Genomic DNA, 12984 nt, shown 5'->3' with positions numbered 1-12984 from the left:
TCTGGAGTTGAACTCATCATGTCACTAGTAACTACCACACAAGCAGTGAAGCAAATCCATGCCGATTGTTTCGTGATCGAGGTTGCCGACATCAAAGGGGAAGTTTCATTTTTTTTTTTTTTTTTATCGCATGCGGTTAGACGCAACCGCAGGTGTATGCCTTGCGTTCCTTTGTGCATTCCGAACATTCATCGCCCTGTTATTGCTTCAGTATTCACTCAATCACCTCAAGATTCACATCATCGATTTCACCATACATGATTACCCTACAGTCGTGATTTCAGCACCAAACGAAGTTTCAGTCGTCCTCAGTCGACCTAGAGGCCAAATACAAATCCCAGATTGTTGTTTTCCGCAATACTCGCTTGGCATCTAGGGCAATGTGTCTTTAAACTGTTCTGAAAGTTTCGTTCAGATTGAAACATTTGTTTTCGAGAATGGCTAGTTTGAAATTTGAATTTAGTCGCCCCCACGTCATTTGCTCTCTAAGAATTTTACTCGGAATTTAAAGAATGACGCAGAGCACAACTGCGGTCACTGGGTATTGATGAACTGGCGCTCTATGTAGTTAATCAGTACATATAGCCACCAAGAAGTGTGCTGCCATAGATTATAGTCCATAGATATAATCTATGGTGCTGCATACCATCCTTAATTCGTTTTGAAATTAGTCGCCCCCACATAATTTGTCCTCTAAGGGCGCGGCTTAAAGAATGACACAAGAGTACAACTGTGGTTACCAGTTGTTGACACAAGCTGTGAGTAATTAGCACATGTAGCTAGCTTAAAAGGAAGTGTGCAAAATTGCCTAATACAATTGTCACCATGCATTATTGCATTTTATAGCACCCCCACACAAAATTACACATGTAATTACAACATACAGAGGAGACACATGAATACCAAACACTTTTCACAACAATAATGTAAGAATTGTACAATAATGACTGTAATATAACTGCTATGCAAATGTTTTCCAGTGGCCCGCCATGGTAGCAAGTCTCACATGACGGCATGTATATTCATCCAAACACAATGGGAGTAACGAGTAAGTATGATGACAACAAGTTGGTATGACTCCATTTGTAGAATCCAGATGAGTGGGTGTGGCTCCAGTATGTCTAAACAGTTAACAAACATTCCTGTTATAAATACGTGCTAGAGTTGCAATATAATAGTATAGTATTTAAATGCAATAATACATAGTCTCCATTGCATCACTATCAAACGTCACTAAGTGGAGGATATTGTTGCATCTCTAGTATGTACACTCTATCAGTACAACCTATCTTAATGGCCACTAGTATAGAAAGACAACCACTCTTGAAAAGCCAATTCCAATTGAGAATTTATACACTGTTACCTGCTGAATGAGTGAAGGTGGCAATAAACAAGTTCCACCGTAATTTATACACGTGATCTGATCCTGTATATTCTGTCAGTGGATGAGATCCACTTGGCCAGGACAAAATGTGACTCAAGTGCCCTGGATGATCCATACTCAACCAACTTATGACCCAGTAGCACAATGGAACTGACTATTTATAGAGAATACAATTATATTTATTTCTAAGATGTGTGGATGTGTGGACACATTACAACACATTACATGTACATACAAGACATGCTACGTACTGTTTTAGCATTTCAAGTCACCACATTATACACGTACCAGTCAACAATGCTTCATAGTGCCCATCAGTAAACCTGAAGAAAAGTTACGAAAAATAAAAATTCACATAAGTACAATGAAACCTCATTAATATGGCAGGCTGTGGGACCAAAAAATTTGGCCTGAATAACAAGGTGGCCTTATTAATGAGGTCATAAGTAATGCTTAGCTATATTTAGGACCTACTAGAGGTGGCCAATATAATGAGGTGGTCTTATTAAAGAGGTGGCCACTAAGTGAGGTTTCACTGTACATATAGTTCACAATATTAATGGTTAACAATATACACTGAAACCTGCAGGTCACTTCTTGTGGAAGATTGCTCTCTACACAAAATGACACATTCAGAGATTGTATTTAGATGGATGATGCAGTAACGCATTGTGACTTCAATACTCGTGATGTGTCACTGCTAGGCAGCAACCATATACACGGCACTGCCACATCGCACTTGCTCGCACACACAATTTTGCTAAAGATTTTACAAATTGATAATTAAGGGGTGTGGCAACTAGCTGTTTCGCTCGCAAGACTGTGTGGCAGCTGTTTCCCTTCTGTACAAGTGGCCACCAAGACAGGTCCACTGTGGATGAAAGCCAGGTATTAGATATTTGGTATTTCATGTGTTGAAGACATTCCAGGGCTTCTGGTAGTCTCAAATCTCACCACAGTTTAACTCAGGCAGTGTTGTGGTCACCACTAAACTATACTGGAATGCTGTGTTATGTTCATCTTATGCTTGGCTACTATATTGTAGAACTGAAATGGATACTCTGAAAAATATATCCTATGGATAATGACTTCATCACTTTCTTCATCAGGACCAATAGTGAAACTTTTTACACTTGGGGCTGACAGTCAACTGCCTATGTCTGAAGCAGTGCTTTTGGTGCTCTAACAGATTGGCTGCCCCCTTGCTGCCAGCACTCACTGTCTCATACGCTGTCATACACTAAATCCATCTCTATAGCCAGTTAGAACAGCATGCTTCTTATCTTTTTTTAAGGCCGCATAATGCAGCTACCTCTTTAAAAGGCAAGGTTAGAAAATTTTGTCCCTACGGCCTGAATAATGACCAGTTTTCACTGTACTATTAGTGATTAGTGATCATGGGGGATTATTTATTAAGATACTAAGATATACAAACGCTACAACCTCTAAATATAGCAGTAAATTTTTTACCCTGGTCCAATGTCTGGTAATAATCGTGACTTCGTGAGAGACTCTACTGTGACAAATACATGTTTATCATGATATGTGCTAATCGCCTTTTTACAATTAAGTTTTATAAAACAAATACATGTATAGTTAAACTCACCAATTGCGACTAAATCCCTTCAACACGGAAAGACAAGTAATGAGACAACCTTGGAGACAACAGCCACACAAGCCTATTCTGGTGCGTTTATTTAGTAGTAATATAAATTTTAAAGGCGTTTATTTACAACAGGACATAATTACGCTCCCCTCTATTGTCTCTGTACATACTTGCCTTTTCTTTACTATTCTCATTTTCATTTCACAAGATCCCTTGGCAAGGGCGTAGCTTCTTCACTTGAATTAGTCAATGCTTGAAGTAGAACGAGATACTCTAATAGAACAGTCACATTTCTACAAGTGCCATATTTTTATATTGTAAAGTCTGTAAGTAGCTAGTAATTTAAACTATACAATCCAATGCTAAGCAGAAGTTGTAACTATGCTAAATATTGATTGCTGTGTTACAGCTGTTTTGTGACTGCTCTAATAGAGTATCTTGATCGTTTCAATGCAGTACAAGATGAAAGGCAAAGTGTTGTTAAGGGTTTACTAGTTAAAATGGGTACTAGTTGACTGCAGTTACATGCCACTAACAGGGCCGTCCAGAGAAATTAGAGGGCCCGGAAAAAGTTAAAGAGGGGCCCAGGGGCAAGGAAGGGTCTAGATCCTGACTGCTCTATTAGAGTATATCGATCTTTCTTTAAACAGGTATTCAAGTGGCCCCTTTCGGGCTGTGGTAGGGGGCAAAATACCCCAGTTACCCCCAATGTGGGCGGCCCTGGCCACTAAAATTACAGTTATATTTTAATATTCTGTCACTGTAATCTGGGGTTTCTATCAAAACCATGGAAACTCACCTATTGTTATCAACAGTGCATTGCTTATTCTAACAAAAAGTATTAAAATCCCATCCAAAAACAGCTTATAGCTGTAAAAAAAGTGCGCGTCCAAGTAAAGCAGAGTTAACTGCGACAAAAAGTAATGATATCATAATGCGGCCATGTGCGAGGTGTGCAAGTTGTAAAATTAATATTAGCTAATCAGATAATACAATGTTATTGTTAAAGTGTTAATGAGAACTATGTGATGCTGCTAGTTTTTAAGTGTGTGAGCATCTTCATAAATGCCACATAAATTTAATTCTCAATAAAGCAGTGTGTATAGATTCTCTGTTAGTAATAAATAGTTTGAGTTTGGCCGCCTTTCCTGTATACAGCAATGCTACGAACAAAGGAAAGGTGGCCAAACTCAAACTGTTTATTACTAACAGAGAATCTATACACATTGCTTTATTGAGAATTAAATTTATGTGGCATTTATGAAGATGCTCACACACTTAAAAACTAGCAGCATCACATAGTTCTCATTAACACTTTAACAATAACATTGTATTATCTGATTAGCTAATATTAATTTTACAACTTGCACACCTCGCACATGGCCGCATTATGATATCATTACTTTTTGTCGCAGTTAACTCTGCTTTACTTGGACGCACACTTTTTTTACAGCTATAAGCTGTTTTTGGATGGGATATAATATACATATGGAGGGCTAATCCACGCTAGTAATATGATGACAGCAGGGGTGGATCTGGAATATTTGCAAAAGAAAGAGCACACTGGTAGAAGTAACTAAACAATGCATGTGATTCACTCTGCATATGCAAAGCATAAGATTTCTAGTGGGGTCTGGAATTATCTCTCCAAAGAAATTTTGAAGAAATAAGCTTTTGAGATTGAATGTGTTGGCACTTCAACTTAAAGTTGTTTTATTGAAATTCATATACGTATATACAGTACTGAGCTAGAAAACAGAATTAGTAGTAGCTATAAGATCTAAAGTACAAGCAATAGGCACTGCTGGTGCAAGGTGTACAGATAGTCTTTGTAGATGAATGATCAAGTATAGTGTTTTATAATTATATTACTCTTAAAGTACGTAGTGACTACTCTATTACAGTATCTCGATTTTAATGCAGACGGAACTCAAAACCATCTATTTTCCCATGTTCCCCTTGTAATACTATGTCATGGGTAGGGATAGGATTGGATATATTCACAATCATAAACTGCACAAAAATCTTTGAAATAATTAGAGCCTAGATATGTACAATGAGTATAACACTATGAACATTTGCTGAAGGAAGACGGGCTGTGGGAATCCCCCTCTGACAGACATATATACAATTCAGTGCTGTCAGCATTGATAGGATTCAGTATGGTCACTACACCCCTACCCCAAAATTAATATATTAAGCATTGCAAATGATTTATAACCAAAGGTGCATGTATAGTAAGTACCATACATCAAAGAGTCATACCATACTTCCACAGCTGGAATCCTTGCTAGAAAATTATTTCATTCTTTATACTCTCTTCTATGCAACCCCTGCCAGTGCTGCTGCAGTCTAAGCATATGCATGGAGTAGACTGTATCGGGGCTAGTTACTTTAGACAAGTTGACAACCTCTTCTCATTCTTCAAATTTCAAGAGGAAAACTACAAACTGGCTTATTTAAATTATTAATTATGAGGCTTTCACTCACAGAGAAATGGCACATTTTGACCAACCTCCTCTTCACTCATGCAGCTTAGAAGCACATAAAATATGTGTATCCTTTTTCCTCAAGGGAGGGTAACGAGTACACTACTTACTCCCCATAATTTTACTGTATTATTTATATTATTCTATACCTTTGTAAACTCAGATTGTTATATTAGCACAAAAGCTTCTTAAGAAGTTTGTCATTGAAGATGTACACATAAATAATCATACAATTGTAAGTCTGAAGGAGTGTTTTTTATAGTGTTGCAATAGATACCACAATACCACGATCTGTTGTAATTAAGTTTGTAATTTTGAAGACATGTTTTGTAGCGTTGCCATGGATACTGCAATACCATTGTCTGCTGTTACCATTGATACACCAGGATCCATTTCATAGTGTTACCATGGTTACCACAAGTGTCTATTATGTTAAATGACAGTTTGCGTAAAATTTTCCCTTTAGAAAGCACATACTATGCAATTGCATGCATTGGGTTTTACGTCACTTACTCTGCGTACAATCTTTCCATTAAGTACACAAAGGAGACATTGGCATAAAATCTTCCCTTCATAAACAAAGAAAACATCCACGTAAAATCTTCCCTTTATAAACAAAGGCAAGTTACCCCCATAATATGCCAAAGTATGTATGACCTACATAATAATAGGTATAGCTATGTAGTTAAAATGTAGGGTGGTGCCAGCGGTTGTAAGTTACGGTCATACATACTTTGGCGTATTATGGGGGTAACTTGCCTTTGTTTATAAAGGGAAGATTTTACGTTGATGTTTTCTTTGTTTATAAAGGGAAGATTTTATACCAATGTCTCCTTTGTGTACTTAATGGAAAGATTTTATGCAGAGTAAGTGACGTAAAACCCAATGCATGCAATTGCATAGTATGTGCACCGCCCTACATTTTATGTAAGTGCAGCATATTTGTGTCGGCTCGAGCTCGTGTTTCTTGAAGTGTGATATATTCAGATGTGATTTACTGTACTCAGCGTGATTCAGCTAGCTAACTAGCTATACAGCAGTTGGCTACAACTTATGTTACTGTACCAAGCGCTGGAACTGGTAGCATTTGTGCTAGCAATCTACGTAAGTGATACCCTGTACACAGTTATTTAGTAATAAATAATATCACGATTATTTAATGCTTTAAAGACTCTTTAGCTATATAGCTATAGCTACTAGCAATAGCTATTTATACACTTATAGTTAACCATAGAAGTTGAAACTCAACCTAGTGAGGAGTCTAGCACTGATGAAGGAAAACTTGCCAGAGTACCTTCAGAACATATTGCTTGCGTGTGGCTATGACAAAATTTCAGCAATAACTGAAATTAACGTTTGCACGGATCTTGACAAAATGCTGGATTACATCACTTAAAATTTAATAGATCATTCAATGTGAGTCAAAACTTTATCCTTGTACTGCATGATATGTATCCATTAACTGTGGCTACATTAACCAGCTTTCCAGACTCCTATAAAAATTTGACCTTTGGTCAGTGAGCTCTATAAGAGCTATTATATTCATTGGAGCATTATGGCTTCATGGCCTTACAACAGTAACTTTTGGCTTCCCAGGATTGCATAGTATTGAACACATGGGTACATGACAAATAGCATTTATGCATACTATAAATGCAGAATCTTTCAAACAATGTTTAGGATTGTTACAGTTATAAAAATTATCAGTCAGCTAAAGTAAATGGACATAATTTACTAATTAGTGTATGAAAATCATAAGTTAATTCAATAACTAATGCCCATATAACCTAAGGTATAGTCTGCACCCTTGCATGCCTCTTCAGAAACCTTATAGCTAAACCCATTAGAAGACATTCCATTGCACAGAAACCAAATCCAACCAGTATTTGCATTGGTATAATTATACTAATTCACCTCTACATGTAATTATGTATCAAGGTAAACCTTTTAGTTTATTTGTAACAATATCATCTTATACATATCCTATGCTACCTTTCAGGTTCTTATGCCATGAGTGGAAAAGCGAAAGTATCAGTGTGCCTAGAGTGATATTGAGTCAATTTGTTTTATCGACCATCGAATGTGACAAAGGAACAATAAACGTATTTGACTCATTGTATCCAACTGTAAATGATGAAACAGAAACCATTATAGCTCGGTTAGTGTTTCTACATCAGCAAATATTATAATTAATATGATGAATATTGCAAAACAATGAGGGACAACCGATTGTGGATTATATGCAGTTACAATTTTAACTAGCTTGGCATTTGGAGATGATCCCACAGAAAAAAAATTTTGACCAGACCGCATTACAGCTGCATTTACGACAATGCAGAAAAAGGTTTTTTAGATTGTTTCCCTGTTAAACAAAACAGATGACGAACAAATAAAGTAAAGCAGCAATTGAACTGCTATATTTACTGCAGCTGCAGTCTACCGGAACACTATGACACAAGCATGACAAATGCAATGTGAATATTGTCAGGAGTGGTATCATCACAAGTGCATAGATGTTTCCACAATACCAGCTGATGCTACTGAGAAATGGAAGTGTTCAAATTGTAATAAACAAAATTAATAGCATAATATCTGATTATTTAGCTATAATATGTTTCCTTTTCGTAATATAGCTATAATAGTGTATTGTTTATCAACTAGACATTTTATGTGTGCTACTGCTGATTCTGTATATGTCCTGCCTATAGACAAATGCAATGATGTTCTTTGCATGTACAATACATTTTGAAGATGCAGAGATGCTGTAAGAATTAATTGTTAGCTATTATAGTTACTTAACTTTGTTTTAAATTTTAAAATATTAATTGCTAGCTAGTGCACATTATGTTGAATTTAGTCATGCATGACATCTGTCTAATATTCATTTTATAGAGATGAACAGATAAACATATGCATTGTCTGAAACTTAATCAACCTCAAACAACAAACAAAACAAACGGCCACAGCTAATTATATATGCCATAGTGTATCTAAATACCTATATAACCGTGGAGATTATGTATCAATTACTAGAGATTTATTGAACACCAACTGGGAAGTACTCTTTGAAGGACTCAATACTGAGAAAATGTGGCTACTTTTCCACTCTAAACTGTTATTTCTTATTGACAAATATGTTCCTACTCAAACGTTTGAATCTAATTCTAAACCTAAGTGGCTAAATTCTTCTACTCTTAAAGCAATTAAACAGAAACATAAAGCATGGAACACCTATAAAGCCACTCACCATCATGTCGATTATCTTTCCTACACCACAAAGAGAAACATTGCCACTGCTACTGTTAAAAGGGCTAAATCCAATTTTGAACTTAAGCTTGTTGATAGTGTCAAAGAAAATCCATCTGTGTTCTGGAAATATGTTAGAGAGAATGCAAAAGTGCGCTGTGATATCATGTCCTTAAGGAAAGGGGATGGATCATTCACCTGTTCTGATCGTGAAACAGCTCAATGTTTAAATGATTTTTTCTCTAGTGTATTTACTATTGAGCCAGAAGCAGATCTGCCATCTTTACCAGATAAATCTATGGGCCACCACTTAGGCAATATTACCATCACACACTGTGATATATTAACTGAACTCAACCGGCTTAAGCCAAATAAATCTTGTGGCCCAGACAACTGTCACCCACGTGTGTTGAAAGAAATCAAAGATGGACTTATTTTACCCCTCTATCTCCTATTTAATAAATCGTTACAGGAGTCCTCTTTGCCTTCATGCTGGAAACTAGCAACAGTCACTGCCATTCATAAGAAAGGTGATACAAATCTTCCTAGCAATTATCGCCCAATCAGCCTTACTTCAATATTTTGCAGAATGCTTGAGTCAATTATTAAAAATAGGATAATGTCTTACTTCCAAGCAAATGACTTTTTTTGCAATGAGCAACATGGGTTTCGTAGCAGGAGATCTTGTGAGACGCAGCTATTGACTGTTATGGAACACTGGACTAGGTGTATCGATGATGGAACTAGTGTTGATGTTGTGTACCTAGATTTCCAAAAAGCTTTTGATAAGGTTCCCCACAGACGTTTGCTGACTAAGTTAGAAGCATATGGTGTTAATGGCTCGATACTTCATTGGATTAAAGCTTTTTTATCAAACAGGAAGCAACGAGTAGTTGTTCGTGGAGCACTCTCTGAGTGGTCTACTGTCACTAGTGGTGTCCCGCAGGGTAGTGTGCTTGGTCCCATCTTATTTATTATATATGTCAACGACCTACCTGACTGTATACAGAGCTATTTGGGTATCTTTGCTGACGACACAAAACTTTATCGCCCCATCTGCTCATCTGAAGATTCCTCCATTCTGCAAGAAGACATTGATGCCACTTTGCAATGGTGTGACACATGGCTATCCTTCCTTAACCTTCCTAAATGTCACTACAGCACAATTGGACATTCATCAAACACAGAGTATTATTTCTCATCCGAAAATGAAGCAAATATGATCTCCATGGTTGTGGAGGAAAAAGATCTGGGTGTAGTATTTGATAAAGATTTGAAGTTTACATCTCATGTTAATCAAATTGTAATGAAAGCTAACAGGGTATTGGGAATTATTAAACGTACCTTTGCCTCCAGGGATGCCAACACAATAAGATTATTATACGTTACTCTTGTTCGCCCAATTTTGGACTATGCGTCAACTGTCTGGAACCCTCATCTTATGAAAAACATTCGTAAATTAGAAGCAGTTCAAAGAAGAGCCACAAAACTTATACCCTCCTTCTATAATTTGACATACTCTGAAAGACTCCAAGAACTTAATCTACCCAGCTTACTTTACCGTCGAACCAGAATGGATCTGATTATGACTTACAAAATCCTGAACAATTTTGTATCTGTGGACAAAGACTATTTTTTTACTGTTAATACCAACCCCACCCGATCAAATGGACTCAAACTTTACAAAAATCGCTTTAACACTGCTATTAGAGGTCATAGTTTTTCACAGAGAATCGTCAATGATTGGAACACCTTACCCCACGAAATTGTATCTGCACCTAATGTACTGATCTTTAAGACTAAAGTAGATGTATTTTTATATGACCGCCGGTTTGATTTTATTTAGATGTATTGAGATTGGTTTTTATAAGACTTTGTCTTCCTTGTACCAATTAACAAATAATAATAATAATAATAATATAGTCTTTAAGTACATATATACAATGTATAGGCACCTATATAACTAGAGTATTTGCAAGAATGTTAACAGCTTTGTGTCAGCTAGCTATAAATTTTATAGCTAAGCTACGAATATTATCAAACTGTAGCTGACTATTCGGTAGGTGACTTAGCTATAATAACAGGTCATGCATCTTTATAGCTAACGATCTTAGCTATTTAACTGCAGATGAAGTTGCATGTCAGTACCTCTATGTAGCTTGCCATTGCTAGCCAATGGGGTGATAAAGTTAATATAAAATACTTTGTTTCTACATTAAATTTTACAACTGAATTCACTGCTGCGTGGGTACATTTATACTAGCTTTAACCCTTGGCGTATAAGCCAGCCAGCTAGCATGTGTAGTCTATATAGCAAGTTACAACTACAATGAACTAAATCGGTTACAAATCGTTAAATCGGTCACAAATCGCTAAATCGGTCACAAATCGTTAAATCGGTTGCAAATCGCTAAATCGTGACATTTCCACTCAATAAATCACTACATCCGAGCACAACTTATAAATTGTATCGAATCAGAGCTAAATCTTAATGCAAAATATAAATCGGAAATAAATCACGAATCACATAACAAATCTGATTACAAATCATAAATCAACATATAATTCTAAATTTCGTAGAGACTCTTCAGTGTCGGACCCCTCGGTTACGCTTGTCTAAAGGCATCAGTCAGTCAGTCAGTCAGTTACTCAGTCAGTAGAAAATTCCGTTGAATAAAAAAATTTTAAATTCCGTAGCGACTTGTTGAAAGCGTTTCGGGTCAATCTGAAAGCTTGTTTGGGCTTAGTTTTACCTCACCAATACTGCCTCATCGTCATAAGGGAAAATTGAGGCTGATTTTTGGGTGATATTATTTCGTAGGCCACGCCTACTCCTTTGTGGTCCCTATTATACAGTTACTATCGTACTGTATCATAGATATTAGAGGGCTCTAGTGATATGACATCATAGATTCTCTACTCTATGTGGTGAGCTGTGTGGTTCACATTTATATCATTTGACCTGCAGCCAACTTATGTTGCAGTTCACTACAGCTTGAGGTATGACCAAGAACTTAACAATTACATAACAAGACTACCATGCTGCTTGGTTTGTGTGTGTGTGTGTGTGTGTGTGTGTGTGTGTGTGTGTGTGTGTGTGTGTGTGTGTGGGTGCGTGCGTGCGTGCGTGCGTGCGTGGGTGCGTGCGTGCGTGCGTGGGTGCGTGCGTGCGTGCGTGCGTGGGTGCGTGCGTGCGTGCGTGGGTGCGTGCGTGCGTGCGTGCGTGCGTGCGTGCGTGCGTGCGTGCGTGCGTGCGTGCGTGCGTGCGTGCGTGCGTGCGTGCGTGCGTGCGTGCGTGCGTGCGTGCGTGCGTGCGTGCGTGCATGTTAGACAGGTACACATGTGCACTACCAGTGTAAACAACATCTCATAATTTAGCTGGTTATATATATATATATGTAAGTTGTAATCCACCCCAAAAACACTTTCGCTGTAAAAAAGGCGCGCCCAAGAAACTACAAGTACCTGGAACCCAATGTAAAAGAACAAAAAGAAAAAACAGCTCAGCTGAAGTGAAAAGTAACTGGTAACTTAAAGAGCTGATATCTGAAGCGGCCAAGAATACAATTACTAAAGTTTAATCCATGCAGGAACACCTTGGCTATAATACAGGTGTGTACATGAAAGTAACTGGCAACTGAAATGGCTGATATCTGAAGCGGCCAAGAATGAATGGTCATATACAACTAATTCAAAAATTTAACACTGAACCTTTATAATTCAGCTGTGTTCTATATTCACTCTTGCTGCATCGTAAAGTAATTTCTTTTAACTCTAATTGGCTGGTAATTTGGCCGCCTTTTTTAATAGTCAGTATAATAGAGCAAAAAAAGGCGGCCAAATTACCAGCCAATTAGAGTTAAAAGAAATTACTTTATGATGCAGCAAGAGTGAATATAGAACACAGAGCTGAATTATAAAGGTTCAGTGTTAAATTTTTGAATTAGTTGTATATGACCATTCATTCTTGGTCACTTCAGATATCAGCCATTTCAGTTGCCAGTTACTATCATGTACACACCTGTATTATAGCCAAGGTGTTCTTGCATGGATTAAACTTTAGTAATTGTATTCTTGGCCACTTCAGATATCAGCTCTTTAAGTTACCAGTTACTTTTCACTTCAGCTGAGCTGTTTTTTCTTTTTGTTTTTTTACATTGGGTTCCAGGTACTTGTTTCTTGGACGCGCCTTTTTTACAGCGAAGGTGTTTTTGGGGTGGATATCACTCATTTTTGTCAGTGATAGACTCTACATTTGG

The 12984-nt window shown here is 37.3% G+C and overlaps 1 long non-coding RNA gene across 1 annotated transcript; it reads right to left on the bottom strand.

The window, feature by feature from the left end:
• Positions 1–666: 666 nt before the first annotated feature.
• On the bottom strand, positions 667–3097 carry LOC136250430 (uncharacterized). The gene is made up of 3 exons (XR_010698532.1): positions 2991–3097; positions 1636–1707; positions 667–1121 (listed from the first exon to the last, which is right to left on the bottom strand). It is a non-coding gene; the product is annotated as an uncharacterized lncRNA (long non-coding RNA).
• Between the last annotated feature and the right edge of the window lie 9887 nt (positions 3098–12984).

The sequence above is a fragment of the Dysidea avara genome, chromosome 3, assembly GCF_963678975.1.
Source record: "Dysidea avara chromosome 3, odDysAvar1.4, whole genome shotgun sequence".
Classification (NCBI taxonomy): domain Eukaryota; kingdom Metazoa; phylum Porifera; class Demospongiae; order Dictyoceratida; family Dysideidae; genus Dysidea; species Dysidea avara.
The sequence above is the reverse complement of the archived record's forward strand: the minus strand, read 5'-3'. Positions and strand labels throughout refer to the sequence as shown.